This window comes from Engystomops pustulosus, chromosome 9, assembly GCF_040894005.1.
Source record: "Engystomops pustulosus chromosome 9, aEngPut4.maternal, whole genome shotgun sequence".
NCBI lineage: Eukaryota > Metazoa > Chordata > Amphibia > Anura > Leptodactylidae > Engystomops > Engystomops pustulosus.
The window spans coordinates 68196256-68212068 of NC_092419.1; the positions used below are offsets into that span (position 1 = coordinate 68196256).

At 45.3% G+C, this 15813-nt stretch overlaps 54 pseudogenes; all 54 read left to right on the plus strand.

Annotated features, from left to right (window-relative positions):
- Positions 1-28: 28 nt before the first annotated feature.
- On the plus strand, positions 29-147 carry LOC140100739 (5S ribosomal RNA; annotated as a pseudogene).
- A 448-nt stretch (positions 148-595) lies between these two features.
- LOC140095944 (5S ribosomal RNA) lies at positions 596-714 on the plus strand (annotated as a pseudogene).
- A 70-nt stretch (positions 715-784) lies between these two features.
- LOC140085186 (5S ribosomal RNA) lies at positions 785-903 on the plus strand (annotated as a pseudogene).
- Positions 904-1154: 251 nt separating this feature from the next.
- Positions 1155-1273, plus strand: LOC140087363 (5S ribosomal RNA; annotated as a pseudogene).
- A 259-nt stretch (positions 1274-1532) lies between these two features.
- LOC140097253 (5S ribosomal RNA) lies at positions 1533-1651 on the plus strand (annotated as a pseudogene).
- Positions 1652-1721: 70 nt separating this feature from the next.
- LOC140080890 (5S ribosomal RNA) lies at positions 1722-1840 on the plus strand (annotated as a pseudogene).
- Positions 1841-1910: 70 nt separating this feature from the next.
- On the plus strand, positions 1911-2029 carry LOC140089800 (5S ribosomal RNA; annotated as a pseudogene).
- Positions 2030-2099: 70 nt separating this feature from the next.
- On the plus strand, positions 2100-2218 carry LOC140082020 (5S ribosomal RNA; annotated as a pseudogene).
- Positions 2219-2288: 70 nt separating this feature from the next.
- LOC140095053 (5S ribosomal RNA) lies at positions 2289-2407 on the plus strand (annotated as a pseudogene).
- Positions 2408-2477: 70 nt separating this feature from the next.
- LOC140088008 (5S ribosomal RNA) lies at positions 2478-2596 on the plus strand (annotated as a pseudogene).
- Positions 2597-2666: 70 nt separating this feature from the next.
- On the plus strand, positions 2667-2785 carry LOC140080891 (5S ribosomal RNA; annotated as a pseudogene).
- A 70-nt stretch (positions 2786-2855) lies between these two features.
- LOC140100741 (5S ribosomal RNA) lies at positions 2856-2974 on the plus strand (annotated as a pseudogene).
- Positions 2975-3414: 440 nt separating this feature from the next.
- LOC140094368 (5S ribosomal RNA) lies at positions 3415-3533 on the plus strand (annotated as a pseudogene).
- Positions 3534-3603: 70 nt separating this feature from the next.
- Positions 3604-3722, plus strand: LOC140100742 (5S ribosomal RNA; annotated as a pseudogene).
- Positions 3723-4170: 448 nt separating this feature from the next.
- LOC140095945 (5S ribosomal RNA) lies at positions 4171-4289 on the plus strand (annotated as a pseudogene).
- A 251-nt stretch (positions 4290-4540) lies between these two features.
- On the plus strand, positions 4541-4659 carry LOC140100743 (5S ribosomal RNA; annotated as a pseudogene).
- A 70-nt stretch (positions 4660-4729) lies between these two features.
- LOC140088394 (5S ribosomal RNA) lies at positions 4730-4848 on the plus strand (annotated as a pseudogene).
- Positions 4849-4918: 70 nt separating this feature from the next.
- LOC140100744 (5S ribosomal RNA) lies at positions 4919-5037 on the plus strand (annotated as a pseudogene).
- Positions 5038-5107: 70 nt separating this feature from the next.
- On the plus strand, positions 5108-5226 carry LOC140085200 (5S ribosomal RNA; annotated as a pseudogene).
- A 70-nt stretch (positions 5227-5296) lies between these two features.
- Positions 5297-5415, plus strand: LOC140085201 (5S ribosomal RNA; annotated as a pseudogene).
- Positions 5416-5855: 440 nt separating this feature from the next.
- Positions 5856-5974, plus strand: LOC140085131 (5S ribosomal RNA; annotated as a pseudogene).
- A 259-nt stretch (positions 5975-6233) lies between these two features.
- On the plus strand, positions 6234-6352 carry LOC140080892 (5S ribosomal RNA; annotated as a pseudogene).
- Positions 6353-6422: 70 nt separating this feature from the next.
- LOC140096743 (5S ribosomal RNA) lies at positions 6423-6541 on the plus strand (annotated as a pseudogene).
- Positions 6542-6611: 70 nt separating this feature from the next.
- On the plus strand, positions 6612-6730 carry LOC140085202 (5S ribosomal RNA; annotated as a pseudogene).
- Positions 6731-7170: 440 nt separating this feature from the next.
- On the plus strand, positions 7171-7289 carry LOC140089801 (5S ribosomal RNA; annotated as a pseudogene).
- Positions 7290-7359: 70 nt separating this feature from the next.
- Positions 7360-7478, plus strand: LOC140085203 (5S ribosomal RNA; annotated as a pseudogene).
- Positions 7479-7548: 70 nt separating this feature from the next.
- On the plus strand, positions 7549-7667 carry LOC140097625 (5S ribosomal RNA; annotated as a pseudogene).
- A 259-nt stretch (positions 7668-7926) lies between these two features.
- LOC140083139 (5S ribosomal RNA) lies at positions 7927-8045 on the plus strand (annotated as a pseudogene).
- Positions 8046-8115: 70 nt separating this feature from the next.
- LOC140097495 (5S ribosomal RNA) lies at positions 8116-8234 on the plus strand (annotated as a pseudogene).
- Positions 8235-8304: 70 nt separating this feature from the next.
- Positions 8305-8423, plus strand: LOC140100745 (5S ribosomal RNA; annotated as a pseudogene).
- A 70-nt stretch (positions 8424-8493) lies between these two features.
- LOC140082111 (5S ribosomal RNA) lies at positions 8494-8612 on the plus strand (annotated as a pseudogene).
- Positions 8613-8682: 70 nt separating this feature from the next.
- LOC140088308 (5S ribosomal RNA) lies at positions 8683-8801 on the plus strand (annotated as a pseudogene).
- Positions 8802-8871: 70 nt separating this feature from the next.
- Positions 8872-8990, plus strand: LOC140081878 (5S ribosomal RNA; annotated as a pseudogene).
- Positions 8991-9430: 440 nt separating this feature from the next.
- Positions 9431-9549, plus strand: LOC140097516 (5S ribosomal RNA; annotated as a pseudogene).
- Positions 9550-9989: 440 nt separating this feature from the next.
- On the plus strand, positions 9990-10108 carry LOC140086435 (5S ribosomal RNA; annotated as a pseudogene).
- Positions 10109-10367: 259 nt separating this feature from the next.
- LOC140080893 (5S ribosomal RNA) lies at positions 10368-10486 on the plus strand (annotated as a pseudogene).
- A 70-nt stretch (positions 10487-10556) lies between these two features.
- On the plus strand, positions 10557-10675 carry LOC140094624 (5S ribosomal RNA; annotated as a pseudogene).
- A 70-nt stretch (positions 10676-10745) lies between these two features.
- LOC140085204 (5S ribosomal RNA) lies at positions 10746-10864 on the plus strand (annotated as a pseudogene).
- A 440-nt stretch (positions 10865-11304) lies between these two features.
- On the plus strand, positions 11305-11423 carry LOC140097706 (5S ribosomal RNA; annotated as a pseudogene).
- Positions 11424-11493: 70 nt separating this feature from the next.
- Positions 11494-11612, plus strand: LOC140085205 (5S ribosomal RNA; annotated as a pseudogene).
- Positions 11613-11682: 70 nt separating this feature from the next.
- On the plus strand, positions 11683-11801 carry LOC140089676 (5S ribosomal RNA; annotated as a pseudogene).
- Positions 11802-12060: 259 nt separating this feature from the next.
- On the plus strand, positions 12061-12179 carry LOC140083141 (5S ribosomal RNA; annotated as a pseudogene).
- Positions 12180-12249: 70 nt separating this feature from the next.
- On the plus strand, positions 12250-12368 carry LOC140087413 (5S ribosomal RNA; annotated as a pseudogene).
- Positions 12369-12438: 70 nt separating this feature from the next.
- LOC140100746 (5S ribosomal RNA) lies at positions 12439-12557 on the plus strand (annotated as a pseudogene).
- A 70-nt stretch (positions 12558-12627) lies between these two features.
- LOC140082112 (5S ribosomal RNA) lies at positions 12628-12746 on the plus strand (annotated as a pseudogene).
- Positions 12747-12816: 70 nt separating this feature from the next.
- On the plus strand, positions 12817-12935 carry LOC140100748 (5S ribosomal RNA; annotated as a pseudogene).
- A 70-nt stretch (positions 12936-13005) lies between these two features.
- Positions 13006-13124, plus strand: LOC140081879 (5S ribosomal RNA; annotated as a pseudogene).
- Positions 13125-13564: 440 nt separating this feature from the next.
- Positions 13565-13682, plus strand: LOC140092830 (5S ribosomal RNA; annotated as a pseudogene).
- Positions 13683-13752: 70 nt separating this feature from the next.
- Positions 13753-13871, plus strand: LOC140080894 (5S ribosomal RNA; annotated as a pseudogene).
- Positions 13872-14123: 252 nt separating this feature from the next.
- On the plus strand, positions 14124-14242 carry LOC140098262 (5S ribosomal RNA; annotated as a pseudogene).
- A 70-nt stretch (positions 14243-14312) lies between these two features.
- LOC140078639 (5S ribosomal RNA) lies at positions 14313-14431 on the plus strand (annotated as a pseudogene).
- Positions 14432-14879: 448 nt separating this feature from the next.
- LOC140091075 (5S ribosomal RNA) lies at positions 14880-14998 on the plus strand (annotated as a pseudogene).
- A 70-nt stretch (positions 14999-15068) lies between these two features.
- Positions 15069-15187, plus strand: LOC140082190 (5S ribosomal RNA; annotated as a pseudogene).
- Positions 15188-15627: 440 nt separating this feature from the next.
- LOC140100749 (5S ribosomal RNA) lies at positions 15628-15746 on the plus strand (annotated as a pseudogene).
- The last annotated feature ends 67 nt before the right edge of the window (positions 15747-15813 follow it).

Consider the following 15813-nt stretch of genomic DNA (forward strand, 5'->3'; position numbering starts at 1 on the left):
AAAATAAGGTTCAAATTGAACAGCTGCTGTCAACGGCCATTCTAAGCTGAATGTGCCTGCTCTCGTCAGATCGCAGCAGCAATGCAGCTTAAGGCTTGGCAAGTACCAGCATGGGAGACTGGCTGGGAATCCCAAGTTCCGTTGACCTTTTTGAACCTTAAAATTGTGTTAGTTTCTCTATGAGATAGTAAAAGAAGGTTCAAATTGAACAGCTGCTGTCAACGGCAATTCTAAGCTGAATGTGCGTGCTCTTGTCAGATCACAGCAGCGATGCAGCTTAAGGCTTGGCAAGTACCAGCATGGGAGACTGGCTGCGAATCCCATGTTCCGTTGACCTTTTTGAACCTGAAAATTGTGTTAGTTTCTCTATGAGATAGTAAAAGAAGGTTCAAATTGAACAGCTGCTGTCAACGGCCATTCTAAGCTGAATGTGCTTGCTCTTGTCGGATCGCAGCAGCGATGCAGCTTAAGTCTCGGCAAGTACCAGCATGGGAGACTGGCTGCGAATCCCAAGTTCCGTTGACCTTTTTGAACCTGAAAATTGTGTTAGTTTCTCTAAGACATAGTAAAAGAAGGTTCAAATTGAACAGCTGCTGTCAACGGCCATTCTAAGCTGAATGTGCGTGCTCTTGTCAGATCGCAGCAGCGATGCAGCTTAAGGCTTGGCAAGTACCAGCATGGGAGACTGGCTGGGAATCCCAAGTTCCGTTGACCTTTTTGAACCTGAAAATTGTGTTAGTTTCTCTATGAGATAGTAAAAGAAGGTTCAATTTGAACAGCCGCTGTCAACGGCCATTCTAAGCTGAATGTGCCTGCTCTCGTCAGATCGCAGCAGCAATGCAGCTTAAGGCTTGGCAAGTACCAGCATGGGAGACTGGCTGGGAATCCCAAGTTTTGTTGACCTTTTTGAACCTGAAAATTGTGTTAGTTTCTCTATGAGATAGTAAAAGAAGGTTCAAATTGAACAGCTGCTGTCAACGGCCATTCTAAGCTGAATGTGCTTGCTCTCGTCAGATCGCAGCAGCTTAAGGCTTGGCAAGTACCAGCATGGGAGACTGGCTGGGAATCCCAAGTTCCGTTGACCTTTTTGAACCTGAAAATTGTGTTAGTTTCTCTATGAGATAGTAAAAGAAGGTTCAAATTGAACAGCTGCTGTCAACGGCCATTCTAAGCTGAATGTGCGTGCTCTCGTCAGATCGCAGCAGCAATGCAGCTTAAGGCTTGGCAAGTACCAGCATGGGAGACTGGCTGGGAATCCCAAGTTCCGTTGACCTTTTTGAACCTGAAAATTGTGTTAGTTTTTCTATGAGATAGTAAAAGAAGGTTCAAATTGAACAGCTGCTGTCAACGGCCATTCTAAGCTGAATGTGCGTGCTCTTGTCAGATCGCAGCAGCGATGCAGCTTAAGGCTTGGCAAGTACCAGCATGGGAGACTGGCTGCGAATACCAAGTTCCGTTGCCCTTTTTGAAAATGAAAATTGTGTTAGTTTCTCTATGAGATAGTAAAAGAAGGTTCAAATTGAACAGCCGCTGTCAACGGCCATTCTAAGCTGAATGTGCGTGCTCTTGTCAGATCGCAGCAGCGATGCAGCTTAAGGCTTGGCAAGTACCAGCATGGGAGACTGGCTGGGAATCCCAAGTTCTGTTGACCTTTTTGAACCTGAAAATTATGTTAGTTTCTCTATGAGATAGTAAAAGAAGGTTCAAATTGAACAGCTGCTGTCAACGGCCATTCTAAGCTGAATGTGCCTGCTCTCGTCAGATCGCAGCAGCAATGCAGCTTAAGGCTTGGCAAGTACCAGCATGGGAGACTGGCTGGGAATCCCAAGTTCTGTTGACCTTTTTGAACCTGAAAATTGTGTTAGTTTCTCTATGAGATAGTAAAAGAAAGTAGAAATTAGGCAGCTGCTGTCAACGGCCATTCTAAGCTGAATGTGCCTGCTCTCGTCAGATCGCAGCAGCAATGCAGCTTAAGGCTTGGCAAGTACCAGCATGGGAGACTGGCTGGGAATCCCAAGTTACGTTGACCTTTTTGAACCTGAAAATTGTTAGTTTCTCTGTCAAAGATGGTAAAAGAAGGTTCAAATTGAACAGCTGCTGTCAACGGCCATTCTAAGCTGAATGTGCCTGCTCTCGTCAGATCGCAGCAGCAATGCAGCTTAAGGCTTGGCAAGTACCAGCATGGGAGACTGGCTGGGAATTTCAAGTTCCGTTGACCTATTGGAACCTGAAAATTGTGTTAGTTTCTCTATGAGATAGTAAAAGAAGGTTCAAATTGAACAGCTGCTGTCAACGGCCATTCTAAGCTGAATGTGCCTGCTCTTGTCGGATCGCAGCAGCAATGCAGCTTAAGGCTTGGCAAGTACCAGCATGGGAGACTGGCTGGGAATCCCAAGTTCTGTTGACCTTTTTGAACCTGAAAATTGTGTTAGTTTCTCTATGAGATAGTAAAAGAAGGTTCAAATTGAACAGCTGCTGTCAACGGCCATTCTAAGCTGAATGTGCCTGCTCTCGTCAGATCACAGCAGCAATGCAGCTTAAGGCTTGGCAAGTACCAGCATGGGAGACTGGCTGGGAATCCCAAGTTCCGTTGACCTTTCTGAACCTTAAAATTGTGTTAGTTTCTCTATGAGATAGTAAAAGAAGGTTCAAATTGAACAGCCGCTGTCAACGGCCATTCTAAGCTGAATGTGCCTGCTCTCGTCAGATCGCAGCAGCAATGCAGCTTAAGGCTTGGCAAGTACCAGCATGGGAGACTGGCTGGGAATCCCAAGTTCTGTTGACCTTTTTGAACCTGAAAATTGTGTTAGTTTCTCTATGAGATAGTAAAATAAGGTTCAAATTGAACAGCTGCTGTCAACGGCCATTCTAAGCTGAATGTGCCTGCTCTCGTCAGATCGCAGCAGCAATGCAGCTTAAGGCTTGGCAAGTACCAGCATGGGAGACTGGCTGGGAATCCCAAGTTCCGTTGACCTTTTTGAACCTTAAAATTGTGTTAGTTTCTCTATGAGATAGTAAAAGAAGGTTCAAATTGAACAGCTGCTGTCAACGGCCATTCTAAGCTGAATGTGCGTGCTCTTGTCGGATCGCAGCAGCAATGCAGCTTAAGGCTTGGCAAGTACCAGCATGGGAGACTGGCTGGGAATCCCAAGTTCTGTTGACCTTTTTGAACCTGAAAATTGTGTTAGTTTCTCTATGAGATAGTAAAAGAAGGTTCAAATTGAACAGCTGCTGTCAACGGCCATTCTAAGCTGAATGTGCCTGCTCTCGTCAGATCGCAGCAGCTTAAGGCTTGGCAAGTACCAGCATGGGAGACTGGCTGGGAATCCCAAGTTCCGTTGACCTTTCTGAACCTGAAAATTGTGTTAGTTTCTCTATGAGATAGTAAAAGAAGGTTCAAATTGAACAGCCGCTGTCAACGGCCATTCTAAGCTGAATGTGCCTGCTCTCGTCAGATCGCAGCAGCAATGCAGCTTAAGGCTTGGCAAGTACCAGCATGGGAGACTGGCTGGGAATCCCAATTTCTGTTGACCTTTTTGAACCTGAAAATTGTGTTAGTTTCTCTATGAGATAGTAAAATAAGGTTCAAATTGAACAGCTGCTGTCAACGGCCATTCTAAGCTGAATGTGCCTGCTCTCGTCAGATCGCAGCAGCAATGCAGCTTAAGGCTTGGCAAGTACCAGCATGGGAGACTGGCTGGGAATCCCAAGTTCCGTTGACCTTTTTGAACCTTAAAATTGTGTTAGTTTCTCTATGAGATAGTAAAAGAAGGTTCAAATTGAACAGCTGCTGTCAACGGCAATTCTAAGCTGAATGTGCGTGCTCTTGTCAGATCACAGCAGCGATGCAGCTTAAGGCTTGGCAAGTACCAGCATGGGAGACTGGCTGCGAATCCCATGTTCTGTTGACCTTTTTGAACCTGAAAATTGTGTTAGTTTCTCTATGAGATAGTAAAAGAAGGTTCAAATTGAACAGCTGCTGTCAACGGCCATTCTAAGCTGAATGTGCTTGCTCTTGTCGGATCGCAGCAGCGATGCAGCTTAAGTCTTGGCAAGTACCAGCATGGGAGACTGGCTGCGAATCCCAAGTTCCGTTGACCTTTTTGAACCTGAAAATTGTGTTAGTTTCTCTAAGACATAGTAAAAGAAGGTTCAAATTGAACAGCTGCTGTCAACGGCCATTCTAAGCTGAATGTGCGTGCTCTTGTCAGATCGCAGCAGCGATGCAGCTTAAGGCTTGGCAAGTACCAGCATGGGAGACTGGCTGGGAATCCCAAGTTCCGTTGACCTTTTTGAACCTGAAAATTGTGTTAGTTTCTCTATGAGATAGTAAAAGAAGGTTCAAATTGAACAGCCGCTGTCAACGGCCATTCTAAGCTGAATGTGCTTGCTCTCGTCAGATCGCAGCAGCTTAAGGCTTGGCAAGTACCAGCATGGGAGACTGGCTGGGAATCCCAAGTTCTGTTGACCTTTTTGAACCTGAAAATTGTGTTAGTTTCTCTATGAGATAGTAAAAGAAGGTTCAAATTGAGCAGCTGCTGTCAACGGCCATTCTAAGCTGAATGTGCCTGCTCTCGTCAGATCGCAGCAGCAATGCAGCTTAAGGCTTGGCAAGTACCAGCATGGGAGACTGGCTGGGAATCCCAAGTTCCGTTGACCTTTTTGAACCTGAAAATTGTGTTAGTTTCTCTATGAGATAGTAAAAGAAGGTTCAAATTGAACAGCGGCTGTCAACGGCCATTCTAAGCTGAATGTGCCTGCTCTCGTCAGATCGCAGCAGCAATGCAGCTTAAGGCTTGGCAAGTATCAGCATGGGAGACTGGCTGGGAATCCCAAGTTCTGTTGACCTTTTTGAACCTGAAAATTGTGTTAGTTTCTCTATGAGATAGTAAAAGAAGGTTCAAATTGAAAAGCTGCTGTCAACGGCCATTCTAAGCTGAATGTGCCTGCTCTCGTCAGATCGCAGCAGCAATGCAGCTTAAGGCTTGGCAAGTACCAGCATGGGAGACTGGCTGGGAATCCCAAGTTCCGTTGACCTTTTTGAACCTGAAAATTGTGTTAGTTTCTCTATGAGATAGTAAAAGAAGGTTCAAATTGAACAGCTGCTGTCAACGGCCATTCTAAGCTGAATGTGCCTGCTCTCGTCAGATCGCAGCAGCAATGCAGCTTAAGGCTTGGCAAGTACCAGCATGGGAGACTGGCTGGGAATCCCAAGTTTTGTTGACCTTTTTGAACCTGAAAATTGTGTTAGTTTCTCTATGAGATAGTAAAAGAAGGTTCAAATTGAACAGCTGCTGTCAACGGCCATTCTAAGCTGAATGTGCCTGCTCTCGTCAGATCGCAGCAGCAATGCAGCTTAAGGCTTGGCAAGTACCAGCATGGGAGACTGGCTGGGAATCCCAAGTTTTGTTGACCTTTTTGAACCTGAAAATTGTGTTAGTTTCTCTATGAGATAGTAAAAGAAGGTTCAAATTGAACAGCTGCTGTCAACGGCCATTCTAAGCTGAATGTGCGTGCTCTTGTCAGATCGCAGCGGTGATGCAGCTTAAGGCTTGGCAAGTACCAGCAAGGGAGACTGGCTGGGAATCCCAAGTTCTGTTGACCTTTTTGAACCTGAAAATTGTGTTAGTTTCTCTATGAGATAGTAAAAGAAGGTTCAAATTGAACAGCTGCTGTCAACGGCCATTCTAAGCTGAATGTGCCTGCTCTCGTCAGATCGCAGCAGCTTAACGCTTGGCAAGTACCAGCATGGGAGACTGGCTGGGAATCCAAAGTTCCATTGACCTTTTTGAACCTGAAAATTGTGTTAGTTTCTCTATGAGATAGTAAAAGAAGGTTCAAATTGAACAGCTGCTGTCAACGGCCATTCTAAGCTGAATGTGCCTGCTCTCGTCAGATCGCAGCAGCAATGCAGCTTAAGGCTTGGCAAGTACCAGCATGGGAGACTGGCTGGGAATCCTAAGTTCCGTTGACCTTTTTGAACCTAAAAATTGTGTTAGTTTTTCTATGAGATAGTAAAAGAAGGTTCAAATTGAACAGCTGCTGTCAACGGCCATTCTAAGCTGAATGTGCGTGCTCTTGTCAGATTGCAGCAGCGATGCAGCTTAAGGCTTGGCAAGTACCAGCATGGGAGACTGGCTGCGAATCCCAAGTTCCGTTGACCTTTTTGAACCTGAAAATTATGTTAGTTTCTCTATGAGATAGTAAAAGAAGGTTCAAATTGAAGAGCTGCTGTCAACGGCCATTCTAAGCTGAATGTGCCTGCTCTCGTCAGATCGCAGCAGCAATGCAGCTTAAGGCTTGGCAAGTACCAGCATGGGAGACTGGCTGGGAATCCCAAGTTCTGTTGACCTTTTTGAACCTGAAAATTGTGTTAGTTTCTCTATGAGATAGTAAAAGAAAGTAGAAATTAGGCAGCTGCTGTCAACGGCCATTCTAAGCTGAATGTGCCTGCTCTCGTCAGATTGCAGCAGCAATGCAGCTTAAGGCTTGGCAAGTACCAGCATGGGAGACTGGCTGGGAATCCCAAGTTACGTTGACCTTTTTGAACCTGAAAATTGTTAGTTTCTCTGTCAAAGATGGTAAAAGAAGGTTCAAATTGAACAGCTGCTGTCAACGGCCATTCTAAGCTGAATGTGCCTGCTCTCGTCAGATCGCAGCAGCAATGCAGCTTAAGGCTTGGCAAGTACCAGCATGGGAGACTGGCTGGGAATCCCAAGTTTTGTTGACCTTTTTGAACCTGAAAATTGTGTTAGTTTCTCTATGAGATAGTAAAAGAAGGTTCAAATTGAACAGCTGCTGTCAACGGCCATTCTAAGCTGAATGTGCCTGCTCTCGTCAGATCGCAGCAGCTTAACGCTTGGCAAGTACCAGCATGGGAGACTGGCTGGGAATCCCAAGTTCCATTGACCTTTTTGAACCTGAAAATTGTGTTAGTTTCTCTATGAGATAGTAAAAGAAGGTTCAAATTGAACAGCTGCTGTCAACGGCCATTCTAAGCTGAATGTGCCTGCTCTCGTCAGATCGCAGCAGCGATGCAGCTTAAGGCTTGGCAAGTACCAGCATGGGAGACTGGCTGCGAATCCCAAGTTACGTTGCCCTTTTTGAAAATGAAAATTGTGTTAGTTTCTCTATGAGATAGTAAAAGAAGGTTCAAATTGAACAGCCGCTGTCAACGGCCATTCTAAGCTGAATGTGCCTGCTCTCGTCAGATCGCAGCAGCAATGCAGCTTAAGGCTTGGCAAGTACCAGCATGGGAGACTGGCTGGGAATCCCAAGTTACGTTGACCTTTTTGAACCTGAAAATAATTAGTTTCTCTGTCAAAGATGGTAAAAGAAGGTTCAAATTGAACAGCTGCTGTCAACGGCCATTCTAAGCTGAATGTGCCTGCTCTCGTCAGATCGCAGCAGCAATGCAGCTTAAGGCTTGGCAAGTACCAGCATGGGAGACTGGCTGGGAATCCCAAGTTTTGTTGACCTTTTTGAACCTGAAAATTGTGTTAGTTTCTCTATGAGATAGTAAAAGAAGGTTCAAATTAAACAGCTGCTGTCAACGGCCATTCTAAGCTGAATGTGCCTGCTCTTGTCAGATCGCAGCAGCAATGCAGCTTAAGGCTTGGCAACTACCAGCATGGGAGACTGGCTGGGAATCCCAAGTTCCGTTGACCTTTTTGAACCTGAAAATTGTGTTAGTTTCTCTATGAGATAGTAAAAGAAGGTTCAAATTGAACAGCTGCTGTCAACGGCCATTCTAAGCTGAATGTGCCTGCTCTTGTCGGATCGCAGCAGCGATGCAGCTTAAGGCTTGGCAAGTACCAGCATTGGAGACTGGCTGCGAATCCCAAGTTCCGTTGACCTTTTTGAACCTGAAAATTGTGTTAGTTTCTCTATGAGATAGTAAAAGAAGGTTCAAACTGAACAGCTGCTGTCAACGGCCATTCTAAGCTGAATGTGCCTGTTCTCGTCAGATCGCAGCAGCAATGCAGCTTAAGGCTTGGCAAGTACCAGCATGGGAGACTGGCTGGGAATCCCAAGTTCCGTTGACCTTTTTGAACCTGAAAATTGTGTTAGTTTCTCTATGAGATAGTAAAAGAAGGTTCAAATTGAACAGCCGCTGTCAACGGCCATTCTAAGCTGAATGTGCCTGCGCTCGTCAGATCGCAGCAGCAATGCAGCTTAAGGCTTGGCAAGTACCAGCATGGGAGACTGGCTTGGAATCCCAAGTTCTGTTGACCTTTTTGAACCTGAAAATTGTGTTAGTTTCTCTATGAGATAGTAAAAGAAGGTTCAAATTGAACAGCTGCTGTCAACGGCCATTCTAAGCTGAATGTGCCTGCTCTCGTCAGATCGCAGCAGCAATGCAGCTTAAGGCTTGGCAAGTACCAGCATGGGAGACTGGCTGGGAATCCCAAGTTCCGTTGACCTTTTTGAACCTGAAAATTGTGTTAGTTTCTCTATGAGATAGTAAAAGAAGGTTCAAATTGAACAGCCACTGTCAACGGCCATTCTAAGCTGAATGTGCCTGCTCTCGTCAGATCGCAGCAGCAATGCAGCTTAAGGCTTGGCAAGTACCAGCATGGGAGACTGGCTGGGAATCCCAAGTTCTGTTGACTTTTTTGAACCTGAAAATTGTGTTAGTTTCTCTATGAGATAGTAAAAGAAGGTTCAAATTGAACAGCTGCTGTCAACGGCCATTCTAAGCTGAATGTGCCTGCTCTCGTCAGATCGCAGCAGCAATGCAGCTTAAGGCTTGGCAAGTACCAGCATGGGAGACTGGCTGCGAATCCCAAGTTCCGTTGACCTTTTTGAACCTGAAAATTGTGTTAGTTTCTCTATGAGATAGTAAAAGAAGGTTCAAATTGAACAGCTGCTGTCAACAGCCATTCTAAGCTGAATGTGCCTGCTCTCGTCAGATCGCAGCAGCAATGCAGCTTAAGGCTTGGCAAGTACCAGCATGGGAGACTGGCTGGGAATCCCAAGTTCTGTTGACCTTTTTGAACCTGAAAATTGTGTTAGTTTCTCTATGAGATAGTAAAAGAAGGTTCAAATTGAACAGCTGCTGTCAACGGCAATTCTAAGCTGAATGTGCGTGCTCTTGTCAGATCGCAGCAGCGATGCAGCTTAAGGCTTGGCAAGTACCAGCATGGGAGACTGGCTGTGAATCCCATGTTCCGTTGACCTTTTTGAACCTGAAAATAGTGTTAGTTTCTCTATGAGATAGTAAAAAAAGGTTTAAATTGAACAGCTGCTGTCAACGGCCATTCTAAGCTGAATGTGCCTGCTCTCGTCAGATCGCAGCAGCTTAAGGCTTGGCAAGTACAAGCATGGGAGACTGGCTGGGAATCCCAAGTTCCGTTGACCTTTTTGAACCTGAAAATCGTGTTAGTTTCTCTATGAGATAGTAAAAGAAGGTTCAAATTGAACAGCTGCTGTCAACGGCTATTCTAAGCTGAATGTGCCTGCTCTTGTCAGATCGCAGCAGCGATGCAGCTTAAGGCTTGGCAAGTACCAGCATGGGAGACTGGCTGGGAATCCCAAGTTTTGTTGACCTTTTTGAACCTGAAAATTGTGTTAGTTTCTCTATGAGATAGTAAAAGAAGGTTCAAATTGAACAGCTGCTGTCAACGGCCATTCTAAGCTGAATGTGCGTGCTCTTGTCAGATCGCAGCGGTGATGCAGCTTAAGGCTTGGCAAGTACCAGCAAGGGAGACTGGCTGGGAATCCCAAGTTCTGTTGACCTTTTTAAACCTGAAAATTGTGTTAGTTTCTCTATGAGATAGTAAAAGAAGGTTCAAATTGAACAGCTGCTGTCAACGGCCATTCTAAGCTGAATGTGCCTGCTCTCGTCAGATCGCAGCAGCTTAACGCTTGGCAAGTACCAGCATGGGAGACTGGCTGGGAATCCCAAGTTCCATTGACCTTTTTGAACCTGAAAATTGTGTTAGTTTCTCTATGAGATAGTAAAAGAAGGTTCAAATTGAACAGCTGCTGTCAACGGCCATTCTAAGCTGAATGTGCCTGCTCTCGTCAGATCGCAGCAGCAATGCAGCTTAAGGCTTGGCAAGTACCAGCATGGGGGACTGGCTGGGAATCCTAAGTTCCGTTGACCTTTTTGAACCTAAAAATTGTGTTAGTTTTTCTATGAGATAGTAAAAGAAGGTTCAAATTGAACAGCTGCTGTCAACGGCCATTCTAAGCTGAATGTGCGTGCTCTTGTCAGATTGCAGCAGCGATGCAGCTTAAGGCTTGGCAAGTACCAGCATGGGAGACTGGCTGCGAATCCCAAGTTCCGTTGACCTTTTTGAACCTGAAAATTATGTTAGTTTCTCTATGAGATAGTAAAAGAAGGTTCAAATTGAACAGCTGCTGTCAACGGCCATTCTAAGCTGAATGTGCCTGCTCTCGTCAGATCGCAGCAGCAATGCAGCTTAAGGCTTGGCAAGTACCAGCATGGGAGACTGGCTGGGAATCCCAAGTTCTGTTGACCTTTTTGAACCTGAAAATTGTGTTAGTTTCTCTATGAGATAGTAAAAGAAAGTAGAAATTAGGCAGCTGCTGTCAACGGCCATTCTAAGCTGAATGTGCCTGCTCTCGTCAGATTGCAGCAGCAATGCAGCTTAAGGCTTGGCAAGTACCAGCATGGGAGACTGGCTGGGAATCCCAAGTTTTGTTGACCTTTTTGAACCTGAAAATTGTGTTAGTTTCTCTATGAGATAGTAAAAGAAGGTTCAAATTGAACAGCTGCTGTCAACGGCCATTCTAAGCTGAATGTGCCTGCTCTCGTCAGATCGCAGCAGCAATGCAGCTTAAGGCTTGGCAAGTACCAGCATGGGAGACTGGCTGGGAATCCCAAGTTTTGTTGACCTTTTTGAACCTGAAAATTGTGTTAGTTTCTCTATGAGATAGTAAAAGAAGGTTCAAATTGAACAGCTGCTGTCAACGGCCATTCTAAGCTGAATGTGCCTGCTCTCGTCAGATCGCAGCAGCTTAACGCTTGGCAAGTACCAGCATGGGAGACTGGCTGGGAATCCCAAGTTCCATTGACCTTTTTGAACCTGAAAATTGTGTTAGTTTCTCTATGAGATAGTAAAAGAAGGTTCAAATTGAACAGCTGCTGTCAACGGCCATTCTAAGCTGAATGTGCCTGCTCTCGTCAGATCGCAGCAGCGATGCAGCTTAAGGCTTGGCAAGTACCAGCATGGGAGACTGGCTGCGAATCCCAAGTTACGTTGCCCTTTTTGAAAATGAAAATTGTGTTAGTTTCTCTATGAGATAGTAAAAGAAGGTTCAAATTGAACAGCCGCTGTCAACGGCCATTCTAAGCTGAATGTGCCTGCTCTTGTCAGATCGCAGCAGCAATGCAGCTTAAGGCTTGGCAAGTACCAGCATGGGAGACTGGCTGGGAATCCCAAGTTACGTTGACCTTTTTGAACCTGAAAATAATTAGTTTCTCTGTCAAAGATGGTAAAAGAAGGTTCAAATTGAACAGCTGCTGTCAACGGCCATTCTAAGCTGAATGTGCCTGCTCTCGTCAGATCGCAGCAGCAATGCAGCTTAAGGCTTGGCAAGTACCAGCATGGGAGACTGGCTGGGAATCCCAAGTTTTGTTGACCTTTTTGAACCTGAAAATTGTGTTAGTTTCTCTATGAGATAGTAAAAGAAGGTTCAAATTAAACAGCTGCTGTCAACGGCCATTCTAAGCTGAATGTGCCTGCTCTCGTCAGATCGCAGCAGCAATGCAGCTTAAGGCTTGGCAACTACCAGCATGGGAGACTGGCTGGGAATCCCAAGTTCCGTTGACCTTTTTGAACCTGAAAATTGTGTTAGTTTCTCTATGAGATAGTAAAAGAAGGTTCAAATTGAACAGCTGCTGTCAACGGCCATTCTAAGCTGAATGTGCCTGCTCTTGTCGGATCGCAGCAGCGATGCAGCTTAAGGCTTGGCAAGTACCAGCATTGGAGACTGGCTGCGAATCCCAAGTTCCGTTGACCTTTTTGAACCTGAAAATTGTGTTAGTTTCTCTATGAGATAGTAAAAGAAGGTTCAAACTGAACAGCTGCTGTCAACGGCCATTCTAAGCTGAATGTGCCTGTTCTCGTCAGATCGCAGCAGCAATGCAGCTTAAGGCTTGGCAAGTACCAGCATGGGAGACTGGCTGGGAATCCCAAGTTCCGTTGACCTTTTTGAACCTGAAAATTGTGTTAGTTTCTCTATGAGATAGTAAAAGAAGGTTCAAATTGAACAGCCGCTGTCAACGGCCATTCTAAGCTGAATGTGCCTGCTCTCGTCAGATCGCAGCAGCAATGCAGCTTAAGGCTTGGCAAGTACCAGCATGGGAGACTGGCTTGGAATCCCAAGTTCTGTTGACCTTTTTGAACCTGAAAATTGTGTTAGTTTCTCTATGAGATAGTAAAAGAAGGTTCAAATTGAACAGCTGCTGTCAACGGCCATTCTAAGCTGAATGTGCCTGCTCTCGTCAGATCGCAGCAGCAATGCAGCTTAAGGCTTGGCAAGTACCAGCATGGGAGACTGGCTGGGAATCCCAAGTTCCGTTGACCTTTTTGAACCTGAAAATTGTGTTAGTTTCTCTATGAGATAGTAAAAGAAGGTTCAAATTGAACAGCCGCTGTCAACGGCCATTCTAAGCTGAATGTGCCTGCTCTCGTCAGATCGCAGCAGCAATGCAGCTTAAGGCTTGGCAAGTACCAGCATGGGAGACTGGCTGGGAATCCCAAGTTCTGTTGACTTTTTTGAACCTGAAAATTGTGTTAGTTTCTCTATGAGATAGTAAAAGAAGGTTCAAATTGAACAGCTGCTGTCAACGGCCATTCTAAGCTGAATGTGCCTGCTCTCGTCAGATCGCAGCAGCAATGCAGCTTAAGGCTTGGCAAGTACCAGCATGGGAGACTGGCTGGGAATCCCAAGTTCCGTTGACCTTTTTGAACCTGAAAATTGTGTTAGTTTCTCTATGAGATAGTAAAAGAAGGTTCAAATTGAACAGCTGCTGTCAACAGCCATTCTAAGCTGAATGTGCCTGCTCTCGTCAGATCGCAGCAGCAATGCAGCTTAAGGCTTGGCAAGTACCAGCATGGGAGACTGGCTGGGAATCCCAAGTTCTGTTGACCTTTTTGAACCTGAAAATTGTGTTAGTTTCTCTATGAGATAGTAAAAGAAGGTTCAAATTGAACAGCTGCTGTCAACGGCAATTCTAAGCTGAATGTGCGTGCTCTTGTCAGATCGCAGCAGCGATGCAGCTTAAGGCTTGGCAAGTACCAGCATGGGAGACTGGCTGTGAATCCCATGTTCCGTTGACCTTTTTGAACCTGAAAATAGTGTTAGTTTCTCTATGAGATAGTAAAAAAAGGTTTAAATTGAACAGCTGCTGTCAACGGCCATTCTAAGCTGAATGTGCCTGCTCTCGTCAGATCGCAGCAGCTTAAGGCTTGGCAAGTACAAGCATGGGAGACTGGCTGGGAATCCCAAGTTCCGTTGACCTTTTTGAACCTGAAAATCGTGTTAGTTTCTCTATGAGATAGTAAAAGAAGGTTCAAATTAAACAGCTGCTGTCAACGGCCATTCTAAGCTGAATGTGCCTGCTCTCGTCAGATCGCAGCAGCAATGCAGCTTAAGGCTTGGCAAGTACCAGCATGGAGACTGGCTGGGAATCCCAAGTTCCGTTGACCTTTTTGAACCTGAAAATTGTGTTAGTTTCTCTATGAGATAGTAAAAGAAGGTTCAAATTGAACAGCTGCTGTCAACGGCCATTCTAAGCTGAATGTGCCTGCTCTCGTCAGATCGCAGCAGCAATGCAGCTTAAGGCTTGGCAAGTACCAGCATGGGAGACTGGCTGGGAATCCCAAGTTCTGTTGACCTTTTTGAACCTGAAAATTGTGTTAGTTTCTCTATAAGATAGTAAAAGAAGGTTCAAATAGAACAGCTGCTGTCAACGGCCATTTTAAGCTGAATGTGCCTGCTCTCGTCAGATCGCAGCAGCTTAAGGCTTGGCAAGTACCAGCATTGGAGACTGGCTGGGAATCCCAAGTTCCGTTGACCTTTTTGAACTTAAAAAATTGTGTTAGTTTCTCTATGAGATAGTAAAAGAAGGTTCAAATTGAACAGCTGCTGTCATCAGCCATTCTACGCTGAATGTGCCTGCTCTCGTCAGATCGCAGCAGCAATGCAGCTTAAGGCTTGGCAAGTACCAGCATGGGAGACTGGCTGGGAATCCCAAGTTCTGTTGACCTTTTTGAACCTGAAAATTGTGTTAGTTTCTCTATGAGATAGTAAAAGAAGGTTCAAATTGAACAGCTGCTGTCAACGGACTTTCTAAGCTGAATGTGCCTGCTCTCGTCAGATCGCAGCAGCAATGCAGCTTAAGGCTTGGCAAGTACCAGCATGGGAGACTGGCTGGGAATCCCAAGTTCTGTTGACCTTTTTGAACCTGAAAATTGTGTTAGTTTCTCTATGAGATAGTAAAAGAAGGTTCAAATTGAACAGCTGCTGTCAACGCCCATTCTCAGCTGAATGTGTGTGCTCTTGTCGGATCGCAGCAGCGATGCAGCTTAAGGCTTGGCAAGTACCAGCATGGGAGACTGGCTGCGAATCCCAAGTTCCGTTGACCTTTTTGAACCTGAAAATTGTGTTAGTTTCTCTATGAGATAGTAAAAGAAGGTTCAAATTGAACAGCTGCTGTCAACGGCTATTCTAAGCTGAATGTGCCTGCTCTTGTCAGATCGCAGCAGCGATGCAGCTTAAGGCTTGGCAAGTACCAGCATGGGAGACTGGCTGGGATTCCCAAGTTCTGTTGACCTTTTTGAACCTGAAAATTGTGTTAGTTTCTCTATGAGATAGTAAAAGAAGGTTCAAATTGAACATCTGCTGTCAACGGCCATTCTAAGCTGAATGTGCCTGCTCTTGTCAGATCGCAGCAGCAATGCAGCTTAAGGCTTGGCAAGTACCAGCATGGGAGACTGGCTGGGAATCCCAAGTTCTGTTGACCTTTTTGAACCTGAAAATTGTGTTAGTTTCTCTATGAGATAGTAAAAGAAGGTTCAAATTGAACAGCTGCTGTCAACGGCCATTCTAAGCTGATTGTGCCTGCTCTCGTCAGATCGCAGCAGCAATGCAGCTTAAGGCTTGGCAAGTACCAGCATGGGAGACTGGCTGGGAATCCCAAGTTCCGTTGACCTTTTTGAACCTTAAAATTGTGTTAGTTTCTCTATGAGATAGTAAAAGAAGGTTCAAATTGAACAGCTGCTGTCAACGGCAATTCTAAGCTGAATGTGCGTGCTCTTGTCAGATCGCAGCAGCGATGCAGCTTAAGGCTTGGCAAGTACCAGCAAGGGAGACTGGCTGGGAATCCCAAGTTCTGTTGACCTTTTTGAACCTGAAAATTGTGTTAGTTTCTCTATAAGATAGTAAAAGAAGGTTCAAATTGAACAGCTGCTGTCAATGGCCATTCTTAGCTGAATGTGCCTGCTCTCGTCAGATCGCAGCAGCTTAAGGCTTGGCAAGTACCAGCATGGGAGACTGGCTGGGAATCCCAAGTTCCGTTGACCTTTTTGAACCTGAAAATTGTGTTAGTTTCTCTATGAGATAGTAAAAGAAGGTTCAAATTGAACAGCTGCTGTCAACGGCCATTCTAAGCTGAATGTGCCTGCTCTCGTCAGATCGCAGCAGCAATGCAGCTTAAGGCTTGGCAAGTACCAGCATGGGAGACTGGCTGGGAATCCCAAGTTCCGTTGACCTTTTTGAACTTAAAAAATTGTGTTAGTTTCTCTATGAGATAGTAAAAGAAGGTTCAAATTGAACAGC